This window comes from Myxine glutinosa, chromosome 9 (genome assembly GCF_964187855.1).
Source record: "Myxine glutinosa chromosome 9, kmMyxGlut1.1, whole genome shotgun sequence".
NCBI lineage: Eukaryota > Metazoa > Chordata > Myxini > Myxiniformes > Myxinidae > Myxine > Myxine glutinosa.
The window spans coordinates 47,590,978-47,610,249 of record NC_136269.1 but is presented as its reverse complement, the minus strand read 5'-3'; the positions used below and the strand labels follow the sequence as shown (position 1 = coordinate 47,610,249).

Genomic DNA, 19,272 nt, shown 5'->3' with positions numbered 1-19,272 from the left:
AGAGAGACATTGTAAGAGTGTGTGATTTGTCAGGATTGAAAGATGTGTGTGTGTGTGTGTGTGTGTGTGTGTGTGTGTGTGTGTGTGTGTGTGTGTGTGTGTGTGTGTGTGTGTGTGTGTGTGTGTGTGTGTGTGTGTGTGTGTATGTATGTATGTATGTATGTATGTATGTATGTATATATGTATATATATATATATATATATATATATATATATATATATATATATATATATATATATATATATATTGTTACAGACGCGGTTTTGGATGTTAGTTTACCGAGCGGTTTGGTATGACCGCGTCTGCACAGTTTACCCGATTATACTCGAACGTTGGCCGAGTCGCGCTATGCTAAATCAATTAAGGAAAGGACACAACAGCTGGGTTAAATGACACGACACCAGGGGTACAGTTCTCAAGACCTCCGGAGGAGGTTATAATATGGGATATGCGGAACGTTTAGATTACAAGGACAAGAGGGACAGCATAGGAAGGTGGGCACTTAATCACGGTCTTATAGTAGCCCCGACAGACCACAGATAAACAGGACAAAACTGACTCACACAGGGATTGATGGCAAGGAAGGGCAGGTCGTCGATGGTCAGCACAAGGTGCACCTTGGCTCAGGGACAGGATCCACACGGTCCGAAAGATGCAGGGAGGTCTCTCAGCGCTCGGAGGTGGTGACTGGTTCTTCTTCAAGCTGGGGGCGCATCTCTGACGTCACCTCCGGTAAGTCGCTGCGTATATCCAGCGGGGAGTGACACGCCCTCGGCTCGTTAGCTCCGCCCCAGATGGAATCGGCCCGCCGCTTCTTATTGGGTGCGGGGGGGTTACCGGGCTCCGCCCTTGACGAGGAGCTGACAGGCAGCCCCTTCGTGGTAACCCCGTCGGAGCACATGGGCAATGGCGGCTAACCAAGCCGGTGTGAGGACGCACACTCCCCGTGCGCTGTTGTTGTAGTTGTTGTTGTTGTTGTTTCATGAGGAAGATGGGAGGAGGTATGGGGAGGTCCTAAACTCACTACTGGTGCCATACAATCACATTCTGGTGCAACGAAGAGTCAGAATTAATGGAAACGAGTCCTTAACTGACATAGACTAAGAATAACTAGCAAGATGTCCTATAGTTGTCTACGTGAGATGCGGTGAACCTGGGCACGACATTTAATGGGGGAAAAAGGGGAAGGTCGGTTCTACAGAGTGTTGTTTACAGACAATGGGACTAGGGAATGGGGGATTGGGGATAGTTGGGGAGTATTGTGGAAATAGGGGAATATTTACAAGCGGATATGGATGGAGGCCAAATCCCATATCCGCAACAATATACATACATATATATATAATTAATTAATTTTAAATAAGTATATATATAATTTTTCACACGAGCCCCATGCAAGAATTTAATTCCTTTTTATTAAAAATTGTAGATGAGTTAATCTCCAATGCACTTCTACATATACTTGCAGACACGTACATACGCATATATACTTACGCTCACATCCGGGGTCTGCCTAGCAGGCACTAAGACAACTGCCATTATAAAACTCACAGTGTTTAGTGTTGAAAATTTCTGAGGAGATTCCGTTGGCTCAATAGCGCAGTGGGCTGTCACCACCTAAGTGATGGAGGTCCCTGGTTTGAGTCCCTGGTTGTCATAATTTTTCACACAAGCCCCACGCAGGAATTTAATTCCTGTTTGTTTATATATATATATATATATATATATCTGTGCAGCGTCTGTCCTGTGTTGTGTCTTGTCTTGTCACTGAACTACTTTCTCAAACTTTTGTGAAATCGTAACAAATTTCTGGTATGCAAATATCTCTCCCGTCGGTATGCCCTAAGGGTATTTGTTTTGAAAAAATTTCCAATTTTTATTTTTTTTGGGGAATTTTTTTTTTTCAACTTCAATTGTTTATAAAATGTGATATCACGTATATTACAAATACATTTGTGCAAAATAATTGTTTGAATTCCGAATGGTTTAAATTAAACCATGACAAAACGGCAACTCGGGTGCAGTCATTTATCTCTATATCTACATATCTGAGCCGTGTCTGTGTTGTCACTTAACGACTCCCTCAAACTTTTGTTTCCGTGGTTGTGAAGTGTTTTTAATAACGTGGTGGTGAGGTATTTTGAATTATGTGGTGGTGATGTGTTTTTATTACATGTTTTATGGCTGTGAGGTGTTTACAATTTCGTGGCTGTGAGGTGTTTTCAATTTCGTGGTGGTGAGGTGTTTTTAATTTCGTGGCTGTGAGGTGTTTTTATTACGTGTTTTATGGCTGTGAGGTGTTTTCAATTTCGTGGATGTGAGGTGTTTTTAATTTCGTGGTGGTGAGGTGTTTTTAATTTTGTGGCTGTGAGGTGTTTTTATTACGTGTTTTATGGCTGTGAAGTGTTTTCAATTTCATGGCTGTGAGGTGTTTTCAATTTCGTGGTGGTGAGGTGTTTTCAATTTCGTGGCTGTGGGGTGTTTTTATTACGTGTTTTATGGCTGTGAGTTGTTTTTAATTTTGTGGCTGTGAGGTGTTTTTATTTTTGTGGCTGTGAGGTGTTTTTATTACGTGTTTTATGGCTGTGAGGTGTTTTTAATTTTGTGGCTGTGAGGTGTTTTTATTTTTGTGGCTGTGAGGTGTTTTTATTACGTGTTTTATGGCTGTGAAGTGTTTTCAATTTCGTGGTGGTGAGGTGTTTTCAATTTCGTGGTGGTGAAGTGTTTTCAATTTCGTGGTGGTGAGGTGTTTTCATTTTCGTGGCTGTGGGGTGTTTTATTATATATACAGACTCGTGTATATATATACAGACTTGGCATTTAATATGGAATATTTTTTTTGTGGGGGTGAACTTACTTTTCAAGATGACTTAGAACCAAAAGTTCATTGGAATTATGTTGAAATTATTCTAGATTTTGTTAATGTGACCTTTAAAAGAAACAAAAACCACATTTGACATTTCGAAGCAAATAAATTGATCCTTGAAAGTGATGTAAACTGATATCGAACTCAATTCACGGACAGTACTGTGTTAAACTTCTGTGCGTTTTCCAGAAGTATCTCTTTATTTTGCACATTAGCCAAAAAAAATTTCAACAAAAACAAAAGCTAAATTATGACTGGGACTACGGACAGTAAAATTACAGTTCAGTACTTCGTGTAACCCCCACGAGCATTCAGGAGAGCACGTACACGTCGAGGCATGCTGTTCACGAGATTTGCCAGGGTTTGGACAGGAATCGCTTGCCATGCAGTGACAATAGTCTGCTGCAATTCACGCACAGAGGTAGGCTGCTGGTCCAAGTTGTCAATTTGACGCGTTAATTCTGCCCACAAGTTCTCTATCGGATTCATATCCGGGGACATGGCAGGCCACTCCATATGCTCGACACCACGGTCAGCAAGAAAGTGTTGGATCATGCGAGCACGATGAGGCCGTGCATTGTCATCTTGGAAGACAAAGTTTCCTCGAAAGGCTGCACGAGCAAATGGAAGCAATGTTTCTTCCAGAATGACCCTGTACTTGAACTGGTTCAGGTTTCCATTCAGAACAACCAGGTCAGTTTTGCCCCTTGCATGAAAAGCAACCCAAACGATCACCCCACCACCTCCAGCTTGGACTCTTGGCACTATACAATCTTCGTTGTGGGCTTCATGCACTTGTCTGCGCACTCGGACGCGGCCATCTTGACGATAGACCAGAAATCTCGACTCGTCACTGAAGGTCACGTGATTTCAGTGTCCTGGCTGCCATTGACGGTGCTCTCTGGCCTACTGCAATCGGCGCTGGGTGTGTTGTCTTGTCAGGCGTGGCTTTCTCAGGGGACGCCTGGCATGATAGCCTGCTTGAACCAGTCGTTGGTTGACTAGCCTTCTGGATACAGGCACATTTGTCAGTTGCTGCCACTCAGCCCGAAGCCGATTAGCTGACTTGGTACGGCCATTGTAGACTTACCGGTGCAGCTGGCGATCATCTCTCCTTCTGGTTCTGCGAGGACGTCCTGGCCTCGGTATTGGAGTAGGGACACCCCTCTGAGCATTTCGTTTCAGGATCTTTGACACCTGACCTTGAGTGATGCCATACTGCCGAGCAATAGCACACTGTTTCATGCCAGAATTTCGTAAAGCCACCACTCCATGACAAACAGCATTGTCAAGTTGACGGACCATCTCCAGAGGAAGCGGCAATAACTTTTGTAGACGTGCAGCAGTTTTCTTCCACTAATACAGAATGCAACAACCCTTATATACCCGATTGTGAATCCAATCGTCAAATGTACCTGTCCTTACATTTTGTCATGCCACCTGTGATATAATCCTGTTATTGACTTCTTGCTGCGAAATACAATCAGTGACATGGTTCTTTCAACAAAGACATCACCGAAGGGTAAAATATACTCACCAGATTGATATACTGAGTTCAGAAAGTAAACGCAAGTCAAGAAAAAAAAAAAATTCCATATTAAATGCCAAATCTGTATATATATATATTTATATATATATACAGTCATGTGAAAAAGTAAGTACACCCCATGTAAAGTTTTGACTTTTTCAACATATTTCAACATACAGCTATTTGATCTTCATTTCAACAATATTGTTAGATAAAAGTGATATAATATAACAAATATCATGAAACATTTACATTTTGTAGTCCATTGTATAATTTAAATAAACATAAATGCAAATTTCGCATGTGGAAAAAGTAAGTACACCCTTGGCTCTAATAGGTGGTATTGCCCCCTTTGGCAGAAACAACCTCAAGTAGGCGTTTCTTATAACTGTCTACCAGTCTCTGACATCGACTGGAAGAAATTTTTGCCCACTCCTCCATGCAGAATTCTTTCAGCTGTGCGAAGTTCGAGGGGTTTCTTGAATGCACAGCTCGTTTCAAATCCCCCCACAACATCTCGATGGGATTTAGATCCGGGCTTTGACTTGGCCATTCCAGAACCCTCCATTTCTTTCTTTTCAGCCATTCCTTGGTGGATTTACTGGTACGTTTAGGGTCATTGTCATGTTGCAAGGTCCACCTTCGGTTAAGCTTCAACTTTCCGACAGATGGCCTCACATTATCCTCAAGTACCCTCTGGTACAATGAATAATTCATAGTGGATTCTATGATGGTGAGCTGCCCAGGCCCTGATGCAGCAAAGCTGCCCCAAACCATAATATTTCCACCACCATGCTTTACAGTTGGTATCAGGTTCTTGTGGTCAAATGCTGTCTTTGGTTTTCGCCAAACATGTCTTCCGGTACTGTGGCCAAATAACTCTACTTTTGACTCACCTGTCCAGAGCACATTGTTCCAGAAGTGCTGGTCTTTGCCTTGGTGTTCATTGGCAAACTTTAGTCTTGCCCTGATGTTCTTTCTGGACAGCAAAGGTTTCCTCCTGGCACACCTCCCATGTAGATCAAATTTGTGCAGCCACTTTCCAATGGTAGACTCGTGCACTTTGACATCAACAGCGGCAAGAGCTACCTGTAGGTCCCGTGATGACATTCTGGGGTTCTTAGAGACTTCTTTCAGCATCTTGTGGTCTGCTCTCGGGCTGAACTTGTTGGGGCGGCCTGGCTTGAACAAGTTGGCAGTTGTTTGGAATCTTCTCCACTTGCATATGATCTTCCGGACAGTCGAATGATTGATTTAAAATTGTTTGGAGATCTTTTTAAATCCCTTCCCAGACTCGTAGACATCTATAACCTTCTTTCTGAAGGCCTCAGAGAGCTCTTTTGATCTCGGCATAGTGACGCCACACACTTCAACAACAAAGAGCAAACCAAACCAAATGTCTGAGGTGTAAATAAGACAGGGTCCTCCAAGATCCTCTCTGACGATGTTCTAGTCATTTGCACCTGAGCTGGTGCACCTGATTCTTATTTTAGGGATTTGAAGTAGTGATAAATGTAGGGGTGTACTTACTTTTTCCACATGCGAAATTTGCATTTATGTGTATTTAAATTATACAATGGACTACAAAATGTAAATGTTTCATGATATTTGTTATATTATATCACCTTTATCTGTCAATATTGTTGAAATGAAGATCAAATAGCTGTATGTTGAAATATTTTGAAAAAGTCAAAACTTTACATGGGGTGTACTTACTTTTTCACGTGACTGTATATATACCTAACTGAACTCTACCAATTTAGAGCCAAAGAGGGAAGAGCAGAGTCAGCCTCAGGCAACCACACAGCAGGGGATAATTGATTAGGTGAGAGCTGATTGGTAGTTCCATCCAATTACAGGTGAGAGACTTGATTGGGCTTTTGGTCTTTACATTTTATTTGTATTTTTTTAGGAAAAGCAGCATACTGACCGATAAAGAATAAAAAATATTTGTTGTTGCCTGATCTTTCGAGAACAGACTAGTTCCTTTTCTTTGGGGCTGAATGTGCAGCATCAATATGACACTGTGGTAACGATTGCGTATCGTGGATTGGTCCACATCCTTGCCAATCACGGTGCTTCTTGGATTCAAATTCTCCGAAAATCCTTGTTCTGTGTTGTGAGCATTCTCTTGCGGTGGCACATCATTGAGGCTAGAAGTGTCTATCCATTTTGGCTTTTTTCAGCATTGCAGTTGGCTATGAAATGCCTGGTGTGTGGGATAAAATTTGACTCGCTTGTTTATCGAATTCTTGCTCAACCACTAGACCTCATTATTTAATGACTCACCCTTGTTGATCCTGTGCCTTGTCTCACTCCATGCAAAGGTGTGTTGGTGTACTGTTATGGCCAAAAATATTGGCACCCTTGCACGTTTTTCAAATAATGCTCCCCTTTCTTCCAGAAAATTGTTCAAATTAAAAGATATTTTGGTATCCACATTTGTATTTCTTTGGTTTGCAGTGGAACAAAACAAAAACAGCTGAAAAAATTACTAAATCTCAGCTTATTCCACACAGAAATCCTAAAATGGCCCGGACAATAGTATTGGCACCTTTAAGAAGTTGTTAGAAATAATTAGATTTCAAGCAGGTGATTCTCCTTTACTTTGGAATTGAATTCACCTGTGGTGAGTTGCAGGTGCCTGCAATATAAAAATCACTCATTCAACCAGTTTGGAGAGAGCAAAGGAGTCATTCTGCTGTTTTGTGTCGCTGTGCAGAAAATAAAGAAAACCAGAGAATTGTCTGAGGCGGTCAGACACAAGATTGTAGCCAAGCATGGACAATCTCAAGTCTACAAGTCCATCTCCAGAGACCTTGATGTTCCTGTGTCCACTGTACGCAATGTTATCAGGAAGTTTAAGGCCCATGGCACTTTAGCCAACCTCCCTGGATGTGGCCGCAACAGAAAACTTGATCAAAGATTGCAGCGAAGGATTGTTCGAATGGTGGAGAAAGCACCTCAATCAACTGCCAAACAGATTCAAGCTGACCTTCAGACACATTTACGACAGTTTCAACTCGGACCATCCATCACCAACTCAATGAAACGGGGTTCTTTGATAGGACCCCACTGCTGAGACATAAGAAAGCCAGACTGGAGTTTTCCAAAAAACACCTGAACAAGCCAAAATTCTTGTGTGAGAATGTCCTGTGAACAGATGAGACCAAATTAAAGCTTTTTGGTGAAGCACATCATCTCTATGTTTACAGTAAATAAAATGAAACCTTCAAAGAAAAGAACACCTTCCCCACAGTCAAACATGGAGGAGGTTCAGTGATGTTTTGGGGTTGCCTCTGGCCCTGGGTACCTTGAATGTGTGCATGGCATCATGAAATCAGGAGATTACCAAGGCATTTTGGAGCGCAATGTTCATCCCTGCAGATCTTCTACCTCGTGCATTAAATATCTCATTCTATCCACTGACTCACTCACTCATATAAATGCTTATGACTTTGTAGGTGGACTGGAAATCTGAAATTTTGCCAAATGATGCAACGCAAAGCCACAATTCCAGAAAGTATCACAAAACTGTCCCTAACTGTCCATAAATGAAATTATCCATCAACGAAAGCCTTCCAGTTGATCTCTGTCCCACTCACAAAGGGTTATTTCACCAAAGACAACCTCATTTGCCATGCAATGGATCACCAATCTAAAAGTTTATTTTTGACTTGAAAATTGACTTTCTCACTAACAGCCTATTATGCAATCATTAATTTATCTAAATCCAATCAACTTGTTAAAAAATGAAGGATGCTAATTACCATGATGCTGACTCAATTTATTGGCTCTGTTCTTAATGACGTGCAACATGGGATCCGATACAAGAATATGACAATCATTATTTTGTTTTTGACTTCGCTTCCGAAGCTCCACCCCTTAATATTGGTTTTAGAATCTGAATGATAAACTCTGCCTATAAGCATTAACGAGCAATCCATAACAAAGTAAAAAATAATTTAAAAAAAATAACTTTTAACCTTTTAAAAATTGAAAATTACTATGCTGTAAACTGTGAAATGAATAGCTCATTGTGATCACTCATTCTTGATTGACTTGATTTGTTTAGCTGCTTGCAGAATGCACCCATAATACACTTAATCAAATATATAAAAATTTGATCGTTATTTCATGTAACTAAATCACATCACTTACAATATTAATCATACTATCTATAATTTGAGGAGTGTTTGTTTGTTACTTGCAAAATCGAAGATTTTTCAAACATATTGGTTGGTTTTGTGTGTTATTCTGTCTGTCTGTTTGTCTGTCTGTCAATCGCATGCAGGTCACAATTTTTAACCGATCTTCACGAAACTTCGCCAAATAGTAGAGTTGGTCATAACAAAGAAGCCTGTTCCTTTTGAGGTCAAAGGTCATCTTTAGGTCACATTTCTAAAATTGCCATTTATCATCCGATTGACTTGAAAGTTGAACAGAATTTGCATATTGAGTCACTAAGTTGTAAAACCAACTGTTTTTGAGGTCAAAAGGTCAAAGGTCAACTTAAGGTCAAATTCTGAAAATCATCATTTTAAATCCGATTGACCCGAGTTTTGATTAAGATTGTCAATTATAATCTTAACGAAATGGACAATTTGATGTATCCATGGCAACTTTTTCTTTTGGGGAGGGTGGATTTTGCAGGTACCGTGCTCTGCATGGCGTCTTCTTGTTTGTTTGGGGTTTTTTTGTTGGACTGTATGCATTCGTAAACTGCTGGATGGAAAGAGTTGAAAACTGGTGGTTGTACTCGAGGTGTGGGGTGAGACGGTTTCAGAAGATAAATTTTTCATATGCCCCTGGGGTTCAAGGTGGGGGCAGAATGCAAATTATTTCTGTATATATATATATATATATAATCATATAGTGCCGCCCCATTGTGAGAGGGTCTTAAAAGTGAATTTGAACTGCAGCAATTCTTTGCCAACCATGTAGATATAATATAAATGGTGGAATTATCATACTATGTATCACACTGTTTGTGTGTTTGTTTGACTTCTAAGAATTCCTAAACCACTGTTCAGGATGAAGATGGGTGGCTGTATTTGAAGTGTGCATGGGAAGCTTTTTGGCGATAAAAAAAACAACTTCATACTCCCGGAATTGGGAATATGATGAAAACTGAACTGCTGGGTAGTATGAGTTAAAAACTGGTGTTTGTACTCGGGAGACGGGAGGCTTTTAGGGGATAAAAAAAAAACATAATCCTGGGGGTTCAAGAACCTGAGGACCCCAATTATATCTATGTAAATGTGTATCGTATAGCGCCACCTGGTGGGAGTGTGCATTGCAAGTAGAAATCATAAAAGTCGGGAATTTTACCTGGCCGGAAGGGCTTGTTCTTTGCAAGTAGCAACCAATTTAACATATTAAAATTCATGCACTTAAACTTAAGAATACCACTACTAAATTATATTGGCAATTATGCAATGCAAAAGTTGAATGGCCAAAAGGTTTAAAAACGTAATCACAATGCTAATTTAGGAAACAAATACCTTTTAATATGTTTCTTAAATTTTTCGGTTGAAGTCGCTGATCTGATGGAAGAGGATATGCCATGCACTCCTTTGCGGCAGGCATAGTAAAAGTTCTATATCCAACTTTGGTTCGGTTCATTGGAAACGTCAGACGATGTTGTTCTGAATTGGAATGGAGGTTGGAATATGATGATGTAGACAACTCATCATGTATTCTGGTAACTGGTTATTGGTTATTGAATGTTTTGGATGTAAGTAGTAAGATTTTGTAAGATATTCTTTGAGAGATGGGTAGCCAGTGTAGTGCTTGTGTTAGAGGAGTGGAATCATGTCAGAGGAGTTTGTCCAGTCCACAAGATGAGCCGCCCCATCAGAAGACTTTGAAGTCGCCTTAGGTGACCATCGGGAACAGATGTGAGTAGTCCGTTAATGTCACCTAAGTGAAAGAGTACGAGGTTGTGAATAGCATATAGTGGTGGGCATCCCAGTCATTTGATTTTCTTATTTGTGAAATACTGTGGAGGTGAAACCTGACTATATTACTTAGGTGAGAAACACCAGGTGTCATATGCATATTGCAGTCAAAATATGCACTGAGATTCCTTGCTGATCCTGATGGCCTGATTGATGTGTTTCCCATTGTAATAGTGTCTTGGAGAGTCTTTAGGTTGAAGTGGGAACCTGTCACAAGGAATTCCATTCTCTTTCTCCATTTAGTTCCAATTTATTGCATTACATGCCATCCAACATTTAATGTCTAGCACACATGCACTTAAGGCCCCCAGTGCTTCATTCTGATCACCAGGAATCTTGGTATTAAATGATACATAGAGTTCGGCATTATCAGCATATGTGTGCCAAGATACATGATGGTGATGAGCCATGTCTCCTACTTGCACTGTGTACACAAAGTAGTCAAGTGATCTGAATACAGGAAGTACTAACTTGAGTAACATCTGAAGTTTCGCTGACAATGTCGAAACTGGATGACCAATCCGCAAAGCAAGGTAAAACTTATACCATTCAAGAATGACATCACAGACCAACCGTCCCCCACCCCTCCCCCTTGTTAGCGTAAGATGAGATCGAAATATCAGAATCAATCATATTGAGCACGACGAAGAGGTCCAATAGTACTAGCAGACTTGTTTGGTTTGAGTCATGAGCAGTCATTTCATCGTTTTTCACTTTGATAAGAGCAGTTGCTGTACTATGGTTTGTCTTATATGCCAACTGAAGGGGATCCATTAGGTTATTTGTCTTAATGTGAGCTGTCAGTCTCGAACATGAGATTTTCTTCATAGTCTTGCCGAGAAAACCATGTGCAAAACGGGCCTGAAGTTAATTGGAATGTTTTGGTCTTGATTTTGGCTTCTTCCGGAGAGATTTGATGATGGCGCAGTGAGCTGCGGATACAAATCTCCATTAGTGAACAACTAATTTTCTTTTTATTTATCAAAACTGGAAGAATATATGCAATTATGTCCTTTGTGAACCATTTTGGGATTGGATCTAGATGACAAGATTTGTTTGTTGATCTGCCACAAATGACGTTCAACACCTCGCCTTCCATCGCCAGTATAAAACAGAACAATGTCTGGAAACTGATGGCTACTGAATCCGCAAAACAACTTGTGTGGTTTTTATATGAATCCAAATTCAGTAAAAGTTTCATGATCATGTTCATGAAGAAGGAATAGGTTACTCCAGGTTTATGCACAGCCATGAACAGGAAGTGATGGGGGTTTTACATGCAGAAATGAATCCATTGTTGCATCATACGAATACAATTTTCATTTAGCATTGACTAACAACCAGTTTGATTGTAAACTCCATTGCCGTGGGTCACATGACCCGCAGTGGGCAAACCGAGGCTGCACTGGCTGAACTTTATTTACGGCTATTTTTGTTTACGGAAATTTTCTGACATTATTGTGATTCTCGTGGGATATTGGCTTCAAGTTGCATCAATAAGCAAAACTTCAGCTTTCTACGCTGCCTAGGAGGTACTAAATATAAATATCAGTGAGTCAGTCAGTGGTTAGAAAGATACAAATATATATATATATATATATATATATATATATATATATATATATATACAGTATATAGATGCATGGATACATACATACCGCTTATGGCACACTATGCACCCTTTAAACGAACGGCAAAAATTAGACTATTGGAAAAAATGAGCCGAAAACAACAATACCTGACACACAGCAACGCTATTCCCACTCATGTACAACATGCAATGGAACCTCCACAAATTACATATTCATCACCTTACCACATGGACTCCAATGCACAGGCTGCCATGTTTATGCCCCGGAAACACAAAAACGAATACACATTTACTCACCCAGACATATAACACCAGATCACCAATTAATATGGGAGCACAACAGACCATCGATTATGCATTTGGTGTTTTTTCTTGAGGTTGACATAATAATAGCACACCACTGGCTCCTTGCACCAACACCTGACTGGAAATGGATGGCCACATTTCGAGAATATAAATGGATATGAGCTGATGCCTGGAGCCTATTGGCCTGAGGAACTTTGTTGGGAAGCAGAAGAAATGTCACCCGATACCAGACCTGCTTTCACTTGCTTATAGCTAGACTTGAGGGCATATTTCATCGCTATTTTTTGGTTGGATGTGCCTTTTTATCAACGATGTATAGTCCAAACCACCCTCGTCTTATTGTATATTTTATATATATCCATATATATATATGGATTAAATAGAGATTTTTTTTGTCATTGATCTGCACACAATAATACCCCATCATGTCAGTGGAATTTTTTTCAAGGATTTTTCACAAAATAATTAAAAATGAAAAGCTGAAATGTCCGGAGTTAATAAGTATTCAACCCCTTTGCTATGACACTCCAAATTGAGCTCAGGTGCATCCAATTTCCTTTCATCATCCTCAAGATGTCTCTACAATTTGATTGGAGTCCACCTGCAGCCAATTCAATTGATTGAACTTGATTTAGAAACACACCTTTCTATATAAGGTCCCACAGTTGACAGTACATGTTGGAGCAGCAACTCTACCATGAAGTCCAAGGAACTGCCCGTAGAACTCCAAGATATAACTGTGAGGAGGCATAGATCTGGGGAAGGGTATATATAATGTTGAAAGCTCCCAATAGCACAGTGATCTCCATCATTAGGAAATGTAAAGGATATGGAACTACCCAGACTCTTGCTAGAGCTGGCCATCCGACGCAAGAAGGACTTTGGTCAGGGAGGTGACCAAGAACCCAGTGACCACTTTGGCAGAACTACAGGATTCTTTGGCTGAGTTGGAATATCCTGCCAGGAGGACAACAGTCTCTGCAGCACTTCACAAATCTAAGCCTTATGGGAGAGTGGCCAGAACGAAGCCACTCATGAGAAAAAGGCACATGACATCACACCTGTTGTTTGCAAAAAGGCAAGTGAAAGACACTGAGATCATGAGGCCAAATATTCAGTGGTTTGATGAGACCGAAATTGAACTCTTTGGCCTTAAGGAAAATCGCAAGTCTGGCGGAAACTCACTCACCCATCGAACACCAACCCTACCATGAAGCATGTTGGTGGCACTATCATTATATGGGAATGCTTTTCAGTGGCAGGGACTGGGAGACTTGTAATTATAGAGGGAACAATGAATAGAGCCAAATGCAGGCAAATCCTTGAGGAGAAACTGTTTCAGAGAGCAAAAGACATTAGACTGTGGTAAAGACTTACATTCGAACAGGACAATGACCCCAAACATACAGACAAAGCCACACTGGAATGGCTTCAGAACAAGAACGTGAAAGTTTTTGAGCGGCTCAGCCAAAGCCCAGAGTTGAATCCCATTGATAAATCTATGGAAAGACTTGATGATTGCTATTTGCCAACGTTCCCCATCCAACTTGACAAAGCTTGAGCAAATCTGCAAGTAACAATGGGGAAACTCCCCAAATCCAGATGTGCAAAGCTGATAGACATTCGCAACAAGACTCGAAACTGTAATCGCTGCCAAAGGCCCTTTAATGAGTATTGACTCAGGGAGTTGAATACTTATGCGAAGTATATATTTCTGTATTTCATTTTTAATCATTTTGTAAAAATTTTCAAAAAAAAATCCACTTTGACATTGTGGATTTTTCCACTTGTGTCGATTCGTGACAAAAAATCTCAATGAAATCCATTTTTAATTCAGGCTGGAACACAACAAAATGTGAAAAAGGTCAAGGGTTGTGAATACTTCCTGAAGGCATTATATATATATATATATATATCTATATATATATCTATATATATATCTATATATATATATATATATATATATATATATATATATATATATATATATATATAATATATATATATATATATATACATATATATATATATATATATATATATGTATATATATATATATATATATACATATATATATATATATATATATATATATATATATATATATATATATATATATATATGTATAATTGTATATATTATATATATATATATATATATATATATAATATATATATCAAAAACACGGTATTGATATCATGTAAAACGGTGTGATAGTTAATTTGACAGTGCAGTATGCTTTTTATAATATGGTGCTTGTTTATTTCATATTTTGCCAGTTGACCTGTTTTTGCAAACATTGATTTATTCAGTTGGGCTAATACCATGACGTGTTTAACATTGCATGATCACACCATCACGCAACACATTTTGACTGCACAATGGATTGCTCAAGTCACAAGGAATATAATGTCGATTTCCTTTGGTGTGTCCATGGTGTCTAATGTGCCACCATTAAAAATAAATTGTTTTTTCACTTCTCCAGTTACCAAACAAGGGACTACAGTCAAATGTCATTCAGAGAAAGTCTTTGAGATGCATTTCATTTTAATACCAATATTAGCAAATATATATATATATATTACAAAACTGTAAATAAATAAATGAATAGATTAAACAAAGGAGTTCCCCAGTTTGGAGTTCTTATTTTTTACATAATTCATTTGAAAAACTGTTTCTCTTTGACAGTGCAATTTAATAATTGTAAAATCAATGAAATGCGCATGTTCCAATTTTCTATTTCATTGATAACAATGCCTTCATTCATTGATAACAATTGATATAGGAATAATGTAATTGTTCTTGATTTGCAAGTCATTTTTGTGATAATGCCATTGTGCAAATATTATAAGGATATTCCTGGATGTCTTGTTTCCCAAAACACTCATAGGTTCATTATTTCTCAACATGTACAATCATTTAAAGTAGCAATATTAAAATGTAGTTTACCCACAATCTGTAAAAAAAATTCTGTAAATTTCTGTACAATCTGTAAATTGTAATCTGTAAATTTTTTCGCACATAAAGCTATTGCAAGCATTCGGAATGTCACATTCATTTTGAGCGCTTTACATCATGCAGGTTTTCCTTACAGTGGTAAACTCACCAAATATTATTCCCAGATTTCAATTCCAGGAGTCACAATGAGCTTGCCTTTGGCAGATCGGTTTGCCTTTTGAAGCCACTCGTGGGGCCAGCATCCATGAACTCCAGAATTTGGAGCCAGCAAATCGCAGTCCAAACAGGCTGGTCTAAATTGGGTTTGCTATCTCCCAGCTAGCAATTGATGGCATTAATTGTTATGCCAATGAATGAGCTTGTTACATCCGCCGCTAGTTAAGGTGCTGGGTAACAAGTCCTTTTGGTCGATGCAACCAATAAAGTTTTCATCCATTAATGAACACTGCTGTAATGAATGCCGGCTGCCAACCAATTAGCTATCGTAACAAATGCGTTTGTTGGTGCTGCAAATGGAGGCGTAATGATTTTTTTTCAGCCGCACTGCAGATGCAAAGGCCTCTTCCATAGCAGCCCCAAGCGCAGGGCTTCACATTCCATCCCCAACCTTCCGGCCCTGAACAAGTCAATTACGATGCACTTACCTTTAATTATGAGCCTTCTCTCGCCCTTGCTCGCTTCCGTCCTTGTGCCGTTCTACGGAACACAGCCCATGCCATCTCGCACTTGCCCGTTGTTCTGGCTGCTTTCCCTGCCAGCTTCTGCAATGGCGGGAGTGACGGGGGATGAGAACACACACAGCTTGGAATCCTAAAGAGAAATAAATCAATGGGGATTTGAATGAACAAAAAACACCATGGGTTGCTGTGCCATTGTGGTAGAACATTCACAAACACCTTTTCAGTTATAACACCCATTCAAACCTTGGACCACTCAACATTTGGCCAGCACCATTCAAGCCGAGCGCAGGCGAAGTCAATATTTACATATTGTTTGCTATTCCCAATAAGTACATTCCATGGAATCATGTAACCCTATGTTTTCCACGTTGACGTAATGTCATCACATCACATTATTCATGTGCCTGAGTGTGAGTTGCATAAATAGCATAACGGTGAAATATTCTCGATTAAAGGGAAAGTATCTTCCTGAAACACAAGCCAACAAAATGAACATCTTCTGCCGTAAATGATGCCATCGGTGCAGCATTCTTACAGATCATATTGCTTAATTGGCTTTGCAAGCGAACACACATTATCAGGAAGAAAGAAGTGCCTATTACGTTAGTTAAACCCGCAGAGATGCTGCCTTGGATTGAGGTGGGAACAGATTGCTTTTTTCCCCTTGTGCCTCTAATTGGCTAAATTGATGTAAAACAATGCAAGCACAATCCCGAGCTAAAAGCAATGTCAATTATCATTTTCTACAAAACATTGCATTGCCATAACCATGTTTCTGTGGCTGTAAATTAGAACTTTCCTGAAGTTGTCCAGACTTTGTTACAAGGAAAGGCATTTTGTCAATCACACACGGCCACCCCTCCTGCACCGGGATTGCCTTGTTGTCAGAGGGTGTTGCCTTGCTTTATTATACTGATTAATCAGTTGCATGACTTTTAGCAATGCACTGGCTAATGTTTGCTCTGTTATCCCATTCATTTTATTTTTTAATTTTTATGCACACTTTGTTATGGTCTACCTACTTACAAAATAATTGTTTTTGTTGTATTTCCACTTGAAAACCATTGCTTAATCAACACTTCTTTATTTGAGTGCATATGGCTCATGGATGGGTTTGTACATGTATATATATATATATATATATATATATATATATATATATATATATATATATATATATATATATATATATATATATATATATATATATATATATATATATACTGTATATATAATATATATACTGTATATAGATATATATATAGATATATATACATACTAGCCGAAAGCGCCCAGCGTTGCCCGGGTTCTTTTTGAATGAATTTACTACTATAATTTAGCTTTTACCCTCGGCCGTAGAAGATTGACTACTATAATTCAGCTCAGCTTTTAATTGCGAAATGGGCCCAGCCTGGCCGAAGTGGCCTCGACCGGCCTCACCACTTAGCCTATAACCTTCCCAGGGCCCGTCCCGACATTTTTGGTTCTTTTTGAATGAATTTACTACTATAAATCAGCTTTTAATCGCGGCCGTAGACGATTGACTACTATAATTCAGCTCAGCTTTTAATTGCGAAATGGGCCCAGCCTGGCCGAAGCGGCCTTGACAGGCCTCGCCACCTAGTCTATAACCTTCCCGGGGCCCGTCCCGACATTTTTGGTTCTTTTTGAATGAATTTACTAGTATAATTCAGCTTTTAATCGCGGCCGTAGACGATTGACTACAATAATTCAGCTCAGATTTTAATTGCGAAATGGGCCCAACCCGGCCGAGGTGGGCCCCGACCGGCCTCGCCACCTAGCCTATAACCTTCCCGGGGCCCGTCCCGACATTTTTTGTGTGAGAGGTTTCCTCCTGTCTTTCACCGTTTAGGAGATTAGCGCGCGCAGACAAACAAACAAACAAACAAACAAAAACTTTCTTTTATATATTAAAGCGCGGCGTTACGCGCGCTGCTTGCGAGCAAGGAGGAAGCGGACAAGCGGTAACTTATAAGCGTCTTTATTTCAGGAGCTCACTGTAACACTGGCGCGCTCCGGGCTGCGCGCCCGGTGTATATCATGAGGCCACGCCTACCCCTCAGGCGTGGCCACCGCCCACTTGGTGCGCGGAATGATGTCACCACGCCAGTGGGCTTTTGTGTCCGCCACACGTGCCCCCCCAGAATTCCCGCGCACCTGGAGGGCCAGTTTGCGGGGCAGACGAATGACCCGGCCGAAGCGCCCCCTGGCGATCGGCGGCGTCCGGGGTGCAGGGATGCCAGGTGGGATGCCCCTGGCTGCCCCTGGGATGGGTGCAGGACCGGGGGGCGGCATGGCGGCGGGGCTGGGCGGTGCCGGGGGTCCGCCCGCAGGGGGGCGGCCCCGACGTGGGGGTCGGGCCACTGGCGGTGGATGGTCCACGTCGAGGTGGGCCGGCTTGAGGCGGTCTACCGAAACGCGGTCAGGAGTACCGCCGATGTCCAGGGTGAAGTGCTTCGCCCCGGTCTCCAGCACGCGGAAAGGCCCGTCGTACGGGGGCCGCAGTGGTGTCCGGTGGGCATCATGGCAGACGAAGACGTACTCCGCCGTGCGAAGCTCCGGGGCGACGTGCGTCGGTGGGTGCCCGTGGCATGCCGTTGGCAGCGGGACGAACCTCTGGGCGGTCTCTTGCAGAGCGGAGCGCTGCTGTGCCGCGGGCCATGGTGCCGTGGAGTCGGGGAGGAACTCGCCCGGCACCCGCAGCGGTTGCCCAAAGACCAACTCCGCCACGGATGCGCGCAGGTCCTCCTTGGGCGCCGTCCGGAGGCCCAGCAGGACCCAGGGGAGCCTATCGGCCCAGCCGCCGTCGCGGAGGGTGGCCCGGAGCACGGCCTTCAATGAGCGGTGAAATCGCTCACACAGGCCGTTAGCCTGGGGGTGGTAGGCCGTGGTTCGGTGCAGCCGGACCCCGAGCCCCTGCACGACCGCCCCCCAGAGCTCCGAGGTGAACTGGGGGCCGCGGTCGGACGAGATGTCTGAGGGGGCGCCGAACCGGGCGACCCAGGTGGCGATGAAAGCCTGCGCGACATCGGCCGCCGTTGTCGACGCCAAGGGCACGGCCTCCGGCCACCGGGTGGTGCGGTCCACCATGGTGAGGACGTAGGTGAAACCCCGCGAGGGGGGCAGAGGTCCCACCAGGTCCACGTGGACGTGGTCAAACCGGCGTTCCGGCACCGTGAACGGGGCCAACGGGGCCTGGGTGTGCCGGTGCACCTTGGCGCGCTGGCACGCGAGGCACGTCCTGGCCCAGCCGCGGACGGCCTTCCGGAGGCCATGCCAGACGAACTTGTCGGCGATCAGCCTTTGGGAGGCCCTCGCGCCCAGGTGGGACAGGCCGTGGATGGCGTCAAACACCTGGCGC

At 41.9% G+C, this 19,272-nt stretch overlaps 1 protein-coding gene across 2 annotated transcripts in view; it reads left to right on the top strand.

Moving 5' to 3' along the window:
• LOC137435414 (zinc finger homeobox protein 3-like) overlaps nt 1–19,272 on the top strand; it is a 427,890-nt gene that overhangs the window by 286,216 nt on the left and 122,402 nt on the right. The window lies entirely within an intron of this gene.